At 37.3% G+C, this 17,777-nt stretch overlaps 1 protein-coding gene and 1 non-coding gene across 7 annotated transcripts in view; both read right to left on the bottom strand.

Moving 5' to 3' along the window:
* The window catches only part of ASH1L (ASH1 like histone lysine methyltransferase), a 193,922-nt gene that overhangs the window by 131,938 nt on the left and 44,207 nt on the right, over positions 1-17,777 (bottom strand). The window lies entirely within an intron of this gene.
* Positions 13,940-14,046, bottom strand: LOC118519835 (U6 spliceosomal RNA). Its single transcript, XR_004909363.1, has one exon. It is a non-coding gene; the product is annotated as a U6 spliceosomal RNA (small nuclear RNA).

Genomic DNA, 17,777 nt, shown 5'->3' with positions numbered 1-17,777 from the left:
GAAATGGAAGGAAAACTTCCAAACTTATTTTATGAGGCCAGCATTACCTTGATCCCAAAAGCAGACAAAGACCCCATCAAAAAGGAGAATTACAGACCAATATCCCTGATGAACATGGACACAAATATTCTCACCAAAATACTAGCCAATAGGATCCAAAAGTACATTAAAAGGATTATTCACCACGACCAAGTGGGATTTAATCCTGGGCTGCAAGGTTGGTTCAACATTCGCAAATCAATCAATGTGATACACTACATTAATAAAAGAAAGAACAAGAACCATATGATCCTCTCAATAGATGCAGAAAACGCATTTGACAAAGTACAGCAACCTTTCATGATTAAAACTCTTCAGAGTATAGGGATAGAGGGTACATACCTCAGTATCATAAAAGCCATCTATGAAAAACCCACAGCGAATATCATTCTCAATGGGGAAAAACTGAGAGCTTTCCCCCTAAGGTCAGGAACACGGCAGGGATGTCCACTATCACCACTACTATTCAACATAGTATTAGAAGTCCTAGCCTCAGCAATCAGACAACAAAAAGAAATAAAAGGCATCTGAATCAGCAAAGAAGAAGTCAAACTCTCACTCTTTGCTGATGATACTTTATGTGGAAAACCCAAAAGTCTCCATAGCCACATGCAGAAAAATGAAACTGGACCACTTCCTTACACCACACACAAAAATAGACTCAAATTAGATGAAAGACCTAAATGTGAGACAGGAATCCATCAAAATCCATTGAATCCTTCTTAGACACATCACCAAAGGCAAGGGAAACAAGGGCAAAAATGAACTATTGGGACTTCATCAAGATAAAAAGCTTTTGCAAAGCAAAGGAAACAGTCAACAAAACCAAAAGACAACCGACAGAATGGGAGAAGATATTTGCAAATGACATATCAGATAAAGAGCTAGTATCCATAATCTATAAAGAACTTATCAAACTCAACACCCAGGAAACAAATAATCCAATCAAGAAATGGGCAGAAGACATGAACAGATACTTCTGCAAAGACATCCAGATGGCCAACAGACACAAGTGCTCAATATCGCTCGGCATCAGGGAAATACAAATTAAAACCACAATGAGATACCACCTCACACCAGTCAGAATGGCTAAAATGAACAAGTCAGTAAACGACAGGTGTTGGCGAGGATGTGGAGAAAGGGGAACCCTCCTATACTGTTGGTGGGAATGCAAACTGGTAAAGCCACTCTGGAAAACAGTATGGAGGTTCCTCAAAAAATTGAAAATAGAGCTACCTTACAACCCAGCAATTGCACTACTGGGTATTTACCCCAAAGATACAAATGTAGTGATCTAAAGGGGTACGTGCACCCCGATGTTTATAGCAGCAATGTCCACAATAGCCAAACTTTTGAAAGAGCCCAGATGTCCATCAACAGATGAATGTATAAAGAAGATATAGTATATATACACAATGGAATATTATGAAGCCATCAAAAAATTAAATCTTGCCATTTGCAACGACGTGGGTGGAACTAGAGGGTATTATACTAAGCGAAATAAGTCAATCAGAGAAAGACAATTATCATATGATCTCACTGATATGTGGAATTTGAGAAACAAGGCAGAGGATCATAGGGGAAGAGAGGAAAAAATGAAACAAGACAAAACCAGAGAGGGAGACAAACCATAAGAGGCTCTTAATCTCAGGAAACAAACTAAGGGTTGCTGGAGTGGAGGGGGGTTGGAGGGATGGGGCGGCTGGGTGATGGACATTGGGGAGGGTATGTGCTATGGTGAGCGCTGTGAATTGTGTAAGACTGATGAATCACAGACCTGTACCCCTGAAACAAATAATACATTATATGTTAATAAAAAAAATAAAGTTGTATAAACTTAAAAAAAAAAGAGAGAGAGAGAAAAACAACAACAACAACAAAGACATCCATAGATAATTTGGTTTTGGTTTCAAAGATCTTTTCCTCCAAATCCTGATATTAGATAAACAATTGATGAGATAATAAAATGTTGAAAACTACATTTGGTACAGGTGATATTATCCTCCTACATTTCTTTCTTTCTTTCTTTCTTTTTTAAAGATTTTATTTATTTACTTGTCAGAGAGAGAGAGACAGAGAGACAGAGAGAGAGAGAAAGCACAAGCAGGGAGAGTGGCAGGCAGAGGGAGAAGCAGACTCCCCGCTGAGCAAGGAGCCTGACGCGGGACTTGATCCCAGGACCCTGGGATCATGACCTGAGCCAATGGCAGACGCTCAACCAACTGAGCCACCCAGGCATTCCTCCTCTTATATTTCTAAGAACCCTTTAAAATGACAACTAGTAATAATAAGTACCATTTTTAAGACAGTATATTATATATTAGCCAATGAAAAAGTTATTGTATCAAAGCATCCTATTAGGCCTGTAATTTTTTTCAACCTCAAAAGAGCTTTCTTCCAAATATAAAGGTATGCTTATTTAAAAAGAGACAAAAATACTATCATCCATGGATACAGTTTTACATTTAAGATATTTCCATCACACGCACAATAACATGCACATGTACATTCTTTTATAAAAATGGGCCCAAAATGCTTTTTGTTTTGTAGCTCAGTTAACTTAAATGATACAAGGAAACACTTCTCTGTGCAAATAAATCAGGAGTTAGAGTACTGATTCACTGGTTTCATAATAGTCCATAATTCATAAAATCAATCTCCGACTTGCTGCTTTTAAAATAATTTCTGGTTATTTTTCATTATGAATATATGATGATCATCCAATTACATAAATCTTTGCCTACCTGTCCAATTACTTCCCTCAGAGAACTGCTAGATCTAAAGGGATACACAATAAATAACTATTTATATATAATGTAATGTATAAATGTACTATTTACACATGTGGACCAGCTATTCACGAAAGGGAAAAAAGTTTAAAGGAAAAAAAAAAGTTCATTATAAAAATCCAGACTGTACAAACAATACATTTCTGCAAATCAAGATAACACTTGATTTAGGATTTGTGATTTCCTACATTGTTAGGCAATGCTTTTTTTTTTTTTTTAAAGATTTTTAAAAATTATTATTTATTTGTTTGAGAGAGAGAATGAGAGAGACAGATTGAGCACGAGAGCGGGGAGGGTCAGAGGGAGAAGCAGGCTCCCCGCTGAGCAGGGAGCCCAATGCAGGACTTGATCCCAGGAATCCAGGATCATGGCCTGAGCCGAAGGCAGACGCTTAACCGACTGAGCCACCCAGGCGCCCAGGCAATCCTTATAGCAGAAACAATACCATCTGACAACCCGACCCTGATAATTCTGAAATTAAACATTGCCAATTTGGGTGATTTGGTTGGAGTTATGTTCAGTAATTTTACTGTCTCCCATTTACTGTTCCAATAAGTTCATTAAGTTTTCATTTCAAATGCTATTATTTCTAGATTATTATTTAAGATAATTTTCAAATCTACTTGTTTTTTTTGTTTTTGTTTTTTAAAGATTTTATTTATTTATTTGAGAGAGAGAATGAGAGAGAGAGAGAGAGCATGAGAGGGGGAGGGTCAGAGGGAGAAGCAGACTCCCTGCCGAGCAGGGAGCCCGATGCGGGACTCGATCCTGGGACTCCAGGATCATGACCTGAGCCGAAGGCAGTCGCTTAACCAACTGATCCACCCAGGCGCCCCTCAAATCTACTTGTTATTGTCCTGTTTTTATCAAATGGCTTTTTGCCCATTTAAACACTTAAATCTTTCAGATGGTTTCAGTATCTATAGCTTTTTGGATGTAAAGGCTATGTGTGCATGTACTAACTTGCCCTAACTGTGGGTTTGTGTTCATGTGCAGTCTGCAGTTTTCTGTTTACTGTTTATATTATGCTATGAGTTTTTTTGGTGGGATGTCAATGTTCTAAATGTGAAGAGAAGACTGTGTATTCCCATTGTCAGTGATTAAGATTTCCACAGCCTATAAGATTTTTTTGTATTTCTATTTACATTTCATTTATTACCTGTTATTTTGAATGTCCTGTCACATGATTTTGCTGGCCATGCGTATTTCTTCAGCACGGAAATAACCGTTCAAAGTCCTTTGTCCCTACTATCTTTCTACATTGTGGAATTTATCATTACTGATTTAGAAGAGCCCTCAGTATGTTAGAAATAGTAGTTCTTTTTTCTCTCATGTTACACATATTTCCCCCAATTTATCAAGTTGTATTTCCATTTCCTGTTAGATTTCTTACAAAGTTACAATCTTTTATGTGTTCAAGTACATATGAAAAACAACTAAGCACCTCACACAGGCTGTCAGTGAACCCCCACAACTACTTGGTGCAGCTACTATGATTAACCTCAGTAGGAACAAGAGTCAAGTGGAGATAGTATCAGCCCAAGGTCACCTAACCAGGTAAGTGACTGAGGTATGATTTAAACCTAGTCTCATTTCACAGTCAAAGCTCTTAACCATTACAGTCAATAAAATAGTCTCTTTAGCTCTACAGCTGTTTTCAAAGCATAATTGGAAAGGTCAGGCCCTCCTGAAGACAATAATCTTCACCACATTTTCAATGAATGCTTTTTTTTCTTTTTACTTTAAATTACTTATCTAGAATTTTGAAAATAATCTGTGAGTAGCACTCAGCTTTTACCTCAAAAGGAGTTTTTCCATTACTCACTTCATGTTAATTTACTTGAAATACATTCATCACCTATTTTATTCATATTTGGGTCTTTCTTTAAGCTCTCCATTTTGCTTCACTCACATTTATGTTTATTATTGAGCCACTAATACAATATATTGATACTATAACTTTATAAAAACTTTTAATACTTGAAAAGACTAATTTTTCTTTGTACTCCTGTAGAAATTTCTTGGCTATTTTATTTATAACATTATTGAGATATAATTCATATACCATAAAATTCCCTCTTTTAGAGCACAAATTCAATGGTTTTTTGTATATTCACTGACTTGCAAATCCCAAGCCACTAACTTTAGAACATTTTCATAAGGATTCCTGATTATTTTTGCATATGTAGACTTCCAGGTGGCCTTGAGATCCATTTGAAATTTCAAAAAACTGTAAATGGCTTTAACTTTGTATATTAAGGTAGGGAAAAAAAAATATATCTCAACAGTAACATTAGCGCCACAATAACAAGCAAATTTATCTATTTAGTTAAACTTTTTGGTGTTACCGGGTATTTATAATCTTATTCAAAATAGATCCCAAACACTTGCTGTCAAGTTTAATTCTTAATATTTCACAAATAACATTACTTTCATGAATAAATTTTTGTTAGATTTTCTAACTCTACATTGATGATATTTGAGAACACTGCTGATTTTATCTACTTTACATCTTGAATTCTTGCTGAATCAAGAACTCATTTTTTCAGAAAACAGTTAATAAGTACCTACTGTTTAAGTACAAAGAATAATAGCAGTGAAAATATCCCTTTCACCATGGAGAGTTCATTCTAATGCATGAGCGGGGTAGAGGCAATAAAAAGGTAAGTAAAATATTCAGTATTTCAGAATGTGAAATGTGCTATGCAGAAAATAAGAGCATGGAAGAAGAGGAAAGACTAGGGTTGGAAAGCACTTACAATATTAAAACAGGTTGTCAGGAAAGTCCTGATTGAGGGCGCCTGGGTGGCTCAGTCGTTGAGCGTCTGCCTTCGGCTCAGGTCATGATCCCAGGGTCCCAGGATCGAGTCCCACATCGGGCTCCCTGCTCGGCAGGAAGCCTGCTTCTCCCTCTCCCACTCTCCCTGCTTGTGTTCCCTCTCTTGCTGTGTCTCTATCAAATAAATAAAATATTAAAAAAAAAAAAAAAAAAGGGAAAGTCCTGATTGAGAAGACCACATCTGCACAGAAACCTTAAGGAGGGAATGTATACAGCTACCTGAGAAAAGAATAATATCCCAAAGAGGAAACAGTGAGAGCAAAGGCCCTGAGGCAGGAGTTTCCCTGGTGTAATCGAGGAAAGTGAGGTCAGGCAGGAAGTAGAGAGGCAGAGTGGACAAATTTTTGTTAGTCCAAGAGAGGGGAAGCCATTGGAAGGTTTTATGCAGAAGAGGTATGTGAACTAATTCTTCATTCAACAAATATATATTGGGTACCCACTCAGCGTTGGAGATAGAGCAAAGAATAAAGACAAGAATTCCTGCTCTGGCATAGCTTATATTTTAATGGAAGAAAAAGACAATAAAAAACCCCACAGATTTGGGGGTGCATGGGTGACCCATTCGGTTAGGTGTCTGCCTTCGGCTCAGGTCATGATCCCGGGGTCCTGGGATAGAGCCCCGTGTCGGGCTGCCTGCTCAGCACGGAGTCTGCTTCTCTCTCTGCCTCGCCCGCCCCCCACCCCCAGCTTGTACTGTTTTGGACATGGTATGACTGAAATGCCTTCTGATCACCAAACAGAGAAGTGTGAGCAGGAAGTGTCAAATCTGGAAGACATCAGCACACAGATATTTAAAGCCTCGAGGCTGGCTGACACAGCCAGGTGAGGGTGAATGGAAACGGAAAATAAGAGGACTAACAGCAAATACTGGGGCACGGCCACATCAGGATAAAGAAGAGCTAGCAAAGACTAAGGAGCCAGAAGGTAACAACAGGGGAGGGGGGCGGGGAGAGACAATAAGAAAGAGCGCAAGTGAATATGTGGTACGCTGCAGCTGAGGTGAGGAACCCAACTTTACAGGAGCCGACTGCCACTTGCTGCTGGCAGATCAAACAGAAATGAGCACATGGATTTCTCTGCTGGAGGTGGCACCGTGGCATTGCCGGCAACTGTGCAACAGCACTCTCTGTAAAGTGTGAGAGCAAAAACCTGATTGGAATGGGTTTAAAGGCTAATCTAAAGAGAAAAATGTAAAATCAAGTAAAAACAACAGGGAAACGGAGAAGTGGGGGGTCAGAGCTAGAAGACAAAGTAGAATCAAAGAATCTTTTTTTTTTTTTTTCAAATGTGAAAAACAATGGCATCTTTTTATTCTCAAAGGAAATACAGCTGTGAGGGGGTGCCTGGGTGGTGGCTCAGGTGGTTAAGCATCCAACTCCTGGTTTCAGCTCGTCATGATCTCAGGGTCATGAGATCGAGTCCTGAGTTGGGCTCCCCACTGATTGGGGAGTCTGCTTGGGATTCTCTTCCTTCCCTTTCCCTCTGCCCTTCCCCCATTCTCTCAAATAAAAATAAATAAATCTTCAGGGACACCTGGGTGGCTTAGTCGGTTACGTTCTGCCTTCAGCTTAGGTCATGATCCTGGGGTCCTGAGATCGAATCCCACGTCGGGCTCCCTGCTCAGCGGGAAGTATGCTTCTCCCTCTACCCCTCCCTGTTTGTGCTTGCGCTCATGCTCTCTCTCTCAAAAAGAAATAAATGCAATCTTTACAAAAAATTAAAGATAAAAATAAACCTTAAAAAATATTAAAAATTAAAAATAAATATTCCAAAAAGTTTAAAAATAAAAAAAGGAAAATAGCAGTGAGAAAAAGATGAAAAACCACACACTCCTGAAGTTTAATATATATGTATGTCTATATATGTATAAAATCTCCTAGACAACTACCCAGTTCCAATAGAACTTACTGAATCATTTTGTCATTTTTCCTGTGACATGAAATGCTATACTTTTCATACATAAAATTCTTATATATACTTGGGTCTGTTGCTAGATCTTCCATTCTGTGTCACTGATTTTCTGTCTATACATTCAGCACTACCACAAGGTTCTAATAATTTTAACTTTGTTTTATTTTCTAATAAGACTGATTCCTACCTGTTACTGCTCTTTTCAGATATGTCACTGCTACTCTTATTTATTTTGCCATATAAATGTTACAAGCAACTTACCTACTGCCAAAAAATATATATATCATTTTAATTTTCATTGTTAAATTTACAAATACCCCAAAGAAGTGAAGGGAGGGACTTGTGCAGATATTTCTACACTGATGTTCACAGTAGCATTATGCACAAATAGCCAAAAGGTGGAAGCAATTCCATCGATGTCCACTGACAGGTGAATGATAAAGAAAGTGTGGCATATACATACAAGTGTTTATTCTTCAGCCTTAAAATGGAAGGAACTTTTGACATTTGCTGTACAACATGGATGAATCTTGAGGACATTAAGCTAAAGGAAATAAGCCAGTCACAAAAAGACAAATACTATATGATTCCATTTACACAGTACCTGGAGTAGTCAAATTTATATAGAGAATGGCAGTTGCCAAGGGGCTGCAGGGAAAGGCTGTCACTGTTTAATGGAGTACAGAATTTCAGTTGGGGGAAGACCAAAAATGTTCTGGAGATGGATGGTGATGATGGTTTCACAACATTCACAATGTGAATGTACTTAATGCCCACAGAACTGTATATGTAAAACTGGTTTAAAAGGTAAATTTGATGTTATGTATATTTTAGCACATTAAAAATTCACAGATAAATTTTGGGAGAACTGACCTCTTCGTGATGATCCTATTCAAAAACATTTCCATTTGTTCAAGACTCAATAGTATTTTGCAGCTTTCTTCATATAGATCTTAAGCCCTGAGAATTATTTCTAGATATTACAGATTTTCATTTATTATTCTATTAGTCAATCACCTCACCGAATTCTCTTACAAGCTTTTTGACTGATTCTCTTGGCATATCAATGTATACAGCATCATCTGTAAATAATAGTAATCTTAATTACTTTTTCTATTTTTATCCTTCTAATTTCTCCTTTCCAATTTTATTAACTAGTATCTCCCAGTAACATTATTACATAACAGTGACGACAAAGAGCATCTGCTTCATCTACATCCCAGTGAGAATGCCTGGTATCTCCTTATCTATTTATCTATGTACATACATGTGTACATATACACATAAGCTCATTTATATGTCTACATATATACATACTTATATGTATTCATTTTACTCATTAAAGGAATATCAGTTTTTCTTTTTTTAGCTACTGGTGTTTCCAGTATTATACTCCCTTGGATTTCTGGGGAAAAACAATCCATAATCGTACATAGTTCTTTTTTTTCCTTTAAATAAACAATTTTTAAAAAAGATTTATCTGAGAGAGAGTGCATGTGCATGTGGGTGTGATCATGAGTGGGGGCCAGGGGCATAGGGAGAGGGAGAAGCAGACTCCCCGCTGAGCAGGCAGCCTGACAGTGGGCTCAATTCCAAGACCCTAGGATCATGACCTGAGCTGAAGGCAGATGCTTAAATGAGCCACCCAGGTGCCCCTCCTTTAAATAAACATTTTGAGATAATTGTAGGTTCACCTGTAGTTTTGAGAAATAACAGAAACCCAGTATACCCTTTACCCAAGTCCCTCCAATAACACCTTTCGAAAGTATAGTTACCACAACCAGGATATTGATATTAAGATAATCCACTGATTTTATTCAAATTTTCCCACTTTTACACGTATTCATTTGTGTGTTTGTGTATGTATATGTGTTTAGCTCTATACAGTTTTATCACCTGTGTAGGTCCATGTATCTACCACTACAGTCAAGATACAGAATGGTCCCATCACCAAAAGAATCACTTGTGTTGTCCCTTTATATTGCACAGCTTCATATTTTTTAACTAAGAAAATTATAACTCAAGTCAAAGACTGTCAGCCTTGGCTATCAACTGCTAATGACAAATGACTTAAGACAAGCACAGAGCTACCACAAGATTCTGTAAAGATAAAGGATACCTATGAACTTGTTTCCATAAAATATAAAGCAAATCTATTTCTATCTTGCCAAATTAAGTTGAAATATGCTTAAGATTTTTTGTCAAAATAGGCCAAAAACTTTGCTTTGATATTTAAATATTTAATAGTTTCAAGGACTGATCTGTAACCTTGAGACTAAAATGAAGTCCTTATAGAACTATATAGGCTATTTATTATAAAAGGTAAATTTTAATCATTAAAAATTATAGATTTTCACTCTTGAACAGTGGAATAACAGAGTAATATACCTTTAATTAATTCAACAAATCTAAATAGGACTATGTGTAGTCCTCCTTGTATATATATTTAAAAGTAAACTAAAGCAAAACTTACCCATATTCAGAAGAATCTGAGTATGTGCTCAAGCAAGATTATTGTGTAGTTTCCCTTTACGTGCTATCTTTGTAAGGCTTTAGAATTAATACTATGCTTCCTTTCTTCCCTTTCTTAGGCTCTGCAAATGTCTAAATAATTTTGGAATTATTGGTTTCCTCAAGGTTTTATGGAATGAAACCAATGCCAGGACCAGGATTTCTGGGTAGTAATATTAACTTTGAGAGACTTCTCTATTATTAATTTTTGATGATCCATAAGTTGAAATTTTCTGTGATTTCTGGAATTAGATTTAGTAAATTATCTTTTTTTTTTAAGTTACCCTTACCCATGTTTTCACATTTATTTGCATATAATTTTTTAAGATTTTATTTTTAAGTGATCTCCACACCTGATGTGGGGTTTGAACTCACCACCCTGAGCTCCACTAACTGAGCCAGCCAGGAGCCCCTTATTTGCATATAACCAAGCAAAAAACCTAATTATTATAACTTTAACTTCTACTGTATTTGGAATTATTTGCCCTTTAGCACTACTTATTTTATATATTCCTGTTTTCCCTCCCTCCTGTTTACTTCTGGGTTACACTTGCTAAATAAAACCTTATGTTTCATTTCCCCCCCAAAAGAAGTACTATCTGGATAGTGACTGCCTTTGTTTTCTAGTTCATTTCTGCATTCTGGTTTCTCAAACACTCTCCTAAGATTGTTTTGTTCTCTTGATAGGTACTGAGGAGAATTGTTTATTCCAATTATTTTTTTATAAGATTTTATTTATTTATTTGAGAGAGACAGAATGAGAGAGAGAGAGAGAGCATGAGAGGGGGGAAGGTCAGAGGGAGAAGCAGACTCCCTGCTGAGCAGGGAGCCCAATGAGGGACTCGATCCCGGGACTCCAAAATCACGACCTGAGCCAAAGGCAGTCACTTAACCAACTGAACCACACAGGTGCCCTATTCCATTTATTTTCATTCTTTCCCTTTTAATTGATATTTAAAAGTACCTTCCCTTTAAATATAGCTTTTGTTATTTTCTAGAAATTCTGAGGTTCGGGATATTTCCAGACTGTGAAGTCTTTTTGTTGTCTGCTTTTATTAATTTCTAGTCTTTCTCCATCACGATCAGAGAACACTGTTTGTTTTTACTCTTTATGGTAGCTTACTATATGTTCAATTTTTGTGAGACTCCATCTGTTATGGACTGAAGTATGTGCCCCCAAAATTCGAATGCTGAAGCCCTAACCATCACCCTAAATGTGATTGTGTTTGGAGATAGGTCCTTCAAGGAGACCTTTACTTCAGCATAAATGAAGCTAGAAAGGTGAGGCCCAAATCTAATAAAAATGGGGTCGCTGTCAGAGGAAGAGAGCTCAGACATCTCCTTCCTCTGCATTCACAGAGAAGAGGTCCTGTGAGGACAGATGAAGAAAATGACTATCTCTAAGCCAGGAAGAGAGTCCTCACCAGAAACCAACCCTGACAGCAAAATGATCTTGGACTTGTAGACTCCAGAACTGCGATGAAATAAATTTGTTTTTAAACCATCTGGTCTATGATATGTTGTTATGGCAATCCTAGTAGCTTGACATACCATCACAGTTTTGTTACACTTCGACTTTTCATAGCCTAAACGTTTTTTTTTTTACACTATGTGGAATGTACTTATTTTACCTATTAAATTTAAAAATCTAGAAAATGTATGTTTCTAGAAATTCAAAATAACTTACACTTAGTTGTTATTTGCTCTCTACTATCAGTAACAATTAAATTAGCATACTCTTCCTGTTCCTGCCTCATCAGTCAATTATATGACTACCAATTTTTTTTACTGTGTTAGATCTTTATCGGTTTTATTAACTTTAAATGACATTTTCTGACCCCTACTATAATAAATGAGGAATCAATGTATAAACTACTTCTCCATGTTCTCTCATTTCCCCAATTTTTATTAAATTTACAAAGCCAACTGTAGTCTCTTTGTTTTAGCCTTTCCATTCTTCTCCTGGTTGGCTAACAAAAAGATTGAAGGCTGTCTTCCATAGTTTGTTGAAGAATGAAAATAATATACTCTGAATTAAAGTGTTCAAAAAAGTTGGTCAGCATCCTCTTGGTATAGATGAACTGTCCAATTTGAGGGCATTATGAAAATGGCTATTTTGGTTCTGAATTTTGACAAGAACACCTTGAATTTATCCTCACAGAGGTAACTTGATCCTTTGACCTGGATCACAAAGGAGATTCTAAGCTTTACTGATAAAGTCTAACACTGCAAATGTTGTTTACATGACACTCTATAACAATATTAAATGAGACCCAAAAAGCCCTTTCAATCTATTTATTGAAATTTTCTATTATTTTATTTTTTAATTCATTTTTATCTTTTTAAAAGATTTTATTTGAGAGAGAGAGCGAGTGCAAGAGAGCAAGCAGGAGTGGGTGGGAGGGGGAGAGGGAGAGGGAGAAGGCGACTCCCCACTGAGGCTAACCCTAACCCTAACCCAGGACTCTGGGATCATGACCTGAGCCAAAGGCAGACACTTAACCAACCAAGCCACCCAGGCACCCAGAAATTTTCTATTATTTTAGACAATATCTTTATATTATGCTTTTAACAGCTGATCTAGGGGCGCCTGGGTGGCTCAGTCGTTAAGCGTCTGCCTTCGGCTCAGGTCATGATCCCAGGGTCCCGGGATCGAGCCCCGCATCGGGCTCCTTGCTCTGAGGGAAGCCTGCTTCTCCCTCTCCCACTCCCCCTGCTTGTGTTCCCTCTCTCGCTGTGTCTCTCTCTGTCAAATAAATAAATAAAATCTTAAAAAAAACAAAACAGCTGATCTAATAAAAAAATTCTGCCTTTCTATTTGAAGATACCAGTTATGCATACTTGTATTTCTTCCCCCTTTTCCCGTATATATCACACCTTGCCCATCCTTTTGAACTTTGTTCATTTCCATTTTGTTCCTTCTTCCCCACTGTTTTCAAATGTGCTGCTTCTAACTGCACTTTTCTATAACTAATTTTCTTCTTCTATTTGTTTCCTAGTATGCCTTCAAATGCCTCATATGTCTTCTGTGTTCTTGAAATTGCTGTTTTATCCTTCGTTGTTTTTACAAAAGTGATTGTCTTAAATTTTTGTAATTCCCAGCAAAACGGTATCCTCGCTACATCTGCAATCCAGTCTGCTAAAACTTGTCAGCTGGGGAAGTTCTGCTCAGAACTGACAATTATTTTTTCTCAGCATTTGAAGATATAATTCTTTTGTTTCCTAACCTTTAGTTGGTGTTTGAAGGTCTGGTATTTGTTTAACTGTTGCTCCTCTGTCTAATTCTCATTGTTTTAGATTTTTTTTGTCTTCGATATTCTACAGATTCACTTAATGTGTCTCAATACAGACATAGCTTTTTTTTTTTTTTTTTAAGATTTTATTTATTTATTTTGACAGAGAGAGATACAGAGAGAGAGGGAACACAAGCAGGGGGAGTGGGAGAGGGAGAAGCAGGCTCCCCGCAGAGCAGGGAGCCTGATGCGGGGCTTGATCCCAGGACCCTGGGATCGTGACCTGAGCCGAAGGCAGACGCTTAACGACTGAGCCACCCAGGCGCCCCTAGACATAGCTTTATCAATCCTTCTCAGAACAAGTCCATCATAAATATTCAATTTGGGAATATTACCCTTCAAATATTAGATTTCCTCAATTATTCTTCAGGACTCCAAATAGGACATATAGGACTTACTACCATCCTTTATCATCTTTAATTCTTTCTACCATATTTGACATCTCTGGCTCTGCTACATTCTAGGTAACTTTCTCAATACTATTTTCCAGTTCATTATTCTCTCCACAGCTGTGTCTAAATTGAAAGCTAAACTATTACTCACCGAGCCTTTATTTATTTATTTAGGAACACTTCATGAATTTGCATGTCTTCCTTGCCCAGGGGCCATGCTAATTTTCTCCCTATCGTTCTAATTTTAGTATATGTACTGCCAAAACAAGCACCACTGAGTCTTTAAATGTAAATGAGTACACTTTTTTCATCATGAAAATAAACCATTCCTATCCAGAAAATATATTTCATTGGCTTCTTTTGAAAATCTGCCTGGTTATCTTCTTAAAGGTTTATTCTTACCTCTCGCTTATTATTCTTTTAAGTCTCTAATCATTTCAAATGCTTTATATTCTTTTTGTTAAGGGAAGATTCACAATTTTTTGTTTATTTCTTTTTAAACTCTACGCCCAACCTGGGGCTCAAACTCATGCCCACGAGATCAAGAGTCACATGCTCCATTAGCTGGGCCAGCCAGGAGCCCCAATACTTTATATTCTTAATTCAACAACTGTATTACTTGAAGCTCCTGCAGAATTTATTCCTGTTGTTAGTTGTGTTTGGGCTCTTGCTGCTCATGATGGATAACTTTCTTGGGATTTTTTTTTTCAATGTTTAATTCTGAATTCTTCTTAAGAGGTGCTTCACTGAGGGTACAGACCCTGAAGAATCCGAGTTCCAACTCCCTACCTTGAGGAGGCTTAGAATAAAATGCAGATCAATTTTAAACTCTTCTCTAGATGGGTATATTTTTCTAGGAGGAAGGTAACAAAAATATATATAAAGGAAAACACTGAGATACAGCCTTTAAAAAAAAAAAGATTTATTTATGCATTTATTTGAGAGAGAGAAAGAGAGAGCATGAGCGAGCACAAGCCGGGGGGGGAGGTGCAGAGGGGGAGGAAAAGAAGCAGACTCCCTGCTCAGCAGGTAACCCAACGTAAGGCTCTATCTCAAGACCCTGAGATCACAACCTGAGCCGAATCCAAGAGTTGGACACTTACCCAACTGAGCCACCCTGGGTCCCCACTGAGATGCAGTTTTTAAAAAAATAACAACAAAAAATAGTTATCTTTTTTTTTTTTTAAAGATTTTATTTATTTGACAGTGAGAGATACAGTGAGAGAGGGAACACAAGCAAGGGGAGTGGGAGAAGGAGAAGCAGGCTTCCTGTTGAGCAGGGAGCCCGATGCGGGGCTCGATCCCAGGACCCCGGGATCATGACCTGAGCTGAAGGCAGATGCTTAACCACTGAGCCACCCAAGCACCCCAAAAAACGGTATCTTAAAATGAACAAAGATATGAACAGACAATTCAAAGCAGAGAATTAAATAGCAGAACAAGAAAACATGTTCAAACTCACTAGAATAAGGGAAGAAATAAATGCTAAAAGATAGGACTTTTATATTTTGCCATTACTATGAGTGACTACCAAAAAGTGAAGGAGAAAAAGGAAAATAAATGAGACCTCAAGAAACATGTTCACAGAATCTCATGAAAGGGCAAGTTACAAAGAGGAAGACAGGAAAAGAATAAATATTACAAAAATATTTTAAAATATCTCCTTTTTTTTTTTAAAGATTTTTTTTATTTATTTTTCAACAGAGAGAGAGATAGCGAGAGAGGTAACACAATAAGGGGGAGCGGGAGAGGGAGAAGCAGGCTTCCCGGCGAGCAGGGAGCCCAATGTGGAGCTCGATCCCAGGACCCTGGGATCATGACCCGAGCCGAAGGCAGACGCTCAACGACTGAGCCACCCAGGCGCCCTAAAATATCTCCTTCTAAAAGATATTATGAATTTATAGGGGCGCCTGGGTGGCTCAGTCGTTAAGCGTCTGCCTTCGGCTCAGGTCATGATCCCAGGGTCCTGGGATCGAGCCCCGCATCGGGCTCCCTGCTCGGCGGGAAGCCTGCTTCTCCCTCTCCCACTCCCCCTGCTTGTGTTCCCTCTCTCGCTGTGTCTCTCTCTGTCAAATAAATAAATAAAATCTTTAAAAAAAAAAAAAAAAAAAAAAAGATATTATGAATTTATAATTGAAGGCAGATTTTTACCAAGTTTGGCTTCAGTTTCAAGAAAGCCAAACAACTAAATGCTTACTTTCACGTTATTTCTGGTATCACAAAACTTAGGAGTAATCAACATAATAGATTACTACCAATTACAATTAGTCTAACATTGTCAGTAATACAAATAAGGCATGACACTTGGATTTGTGGTATTATTTGAATATTCACTTTAAAGAAAGGTAAGAATTCTATTTGAAACATGAACTTCCTTATGGGCATCATGTGTTAACATTTAATAAGTAGAGGTACGTGTACTATTGCAAAACTGAAATGCTGAAATACTTATAATCACAAAAGCTGTTAGCTTCATGTTCTAAAACAAGAACTATCAAACAGTTAAATAAACAAGGAAACTGACAATATAAAGAGTAGGTTATCTAAATTAGCATAAACATTTTATGATTAAGTAAATGGATGCTAATAGAACTTATATAATCATAAAAGACAGGATAACAGAACTGCATTTATATCATAATTCTCACCTTCCTAGAATTTTAGTGCACTAAGTGAAATAACATTAAACATTAACTTTTAAGTAAAATGTTTTACTCTATTTAATCCTTGGAGCTTTCAAGAAAAATACACCTTTAGCAATTCTTCATGTTATGTGAAAATTAATTAAAAGCATATCAACTTAGCTCAAAGTTTCACAAGAGAAACTCCAAAATAAATCATCTTGACCCATAATGACCTTTGATCTGGACATAAAGAAAAGTATTTTTGAAAAAGTAGAAAATGTTAGAGGTAAACAAAACATCTGCAACAAGTGCAGTTCTTATTCCATAAAAAAAACTAAATGCTTTAAGATGTCTCATGCATGTGACTCAGGAGGCCTAAAACCTGTAAGCAACGCTGCAGGCTGACAATCACTTTCAGTAGTTGATAAATATTTTTTTGAGATCTGCCCTCCCAAAGTTCCTTTGAGAAAACATCCTATTGAAAAAGTTGTTCCTAAATCTCATTCTGCCGTAAACAAAATGTGAATATGATTAGATATGCTACTTCTATTTCCTGCACATTCAGATACATAAAAACATGCATGCTTGACAGCATGAGATGATAAACTTCTGCTTTGGTTTTCGCTGAAAGACAGCTGCATCTCACACTGCTTAACAACAGAATGAATCTGACTAAAATAAACTGTATAGAATGGAAAATCAATAAAGAAACGAAAAATAAGTTAAATTATCGTTTAATTAGTATTGACAACAGAATATAGTGAAGGCTATGAATGATTTGGGAATCATAAGAAGAGAATGTTCTGTTCAGGGGCGCTTGGGTGGTTTGGTTAGTTAAGCATCTGACTTCAGGGCAGGTCATGATCTGAGTCCTGGGATCTAGCCCCAAGTCAAGTTCCCCTGCTTGTCCCTCTCCCTCTGTACCTCCCCCCGTTTGTGCCCTCTCTGTCTCTCAAATAAATAAAATCTTTAAAAAAAAAAAAATGTTTTGTTCCCCTCCTCAAGCTGTATGTTTAGAGAATTATAGCAGAAATACAGTAGTATGCTATTTTCATCATTCTTGTTATACTAGAGATTTTGAAATTAATTTGCTGTCTACTTAATGAAACAGGAAAGACTAGACTTATTACGTTAAAACAAGTGTTTGAAATATGGAAAGCTCTAATGTTACTCTACAAACAACAATATGAACATAGGAAAACTTATTCAAAGTAGTTTGCTCACTAGAACTCCCTGGAACAGTGTTGTGCCTTAGGAGTGGGTGCATACAGGCTACCTGCTGGAAAGTTCCTCCTACCCATTGTTCTGTTACATGGTAGATCTTGAAACTAGTGTTCATGCAATGAAAGCTGAGATGCAGGTGGAAATTCAGACAACTC

The sequence above is a fragment of the Halichoerus grypus genome, chromosome 7 (genome assembly GCF_964656455.1).
Source record: "Halichoerus grypus chromosome 7, mHalGry1.hap1.1, whole genome shotgun sequence".
NCBI classification, from domain to species: domain Eukaryota; kingdom Metazoa; phylum Chordata; class Mammalia; order Carnivora; family Phocidae; genus Halichoerus; species Halichoerus grypus.
Note: the sequence above shows the minus strand (reverse complement) of the source record. Positions and strands in the feature narration are given on the sequence as shown.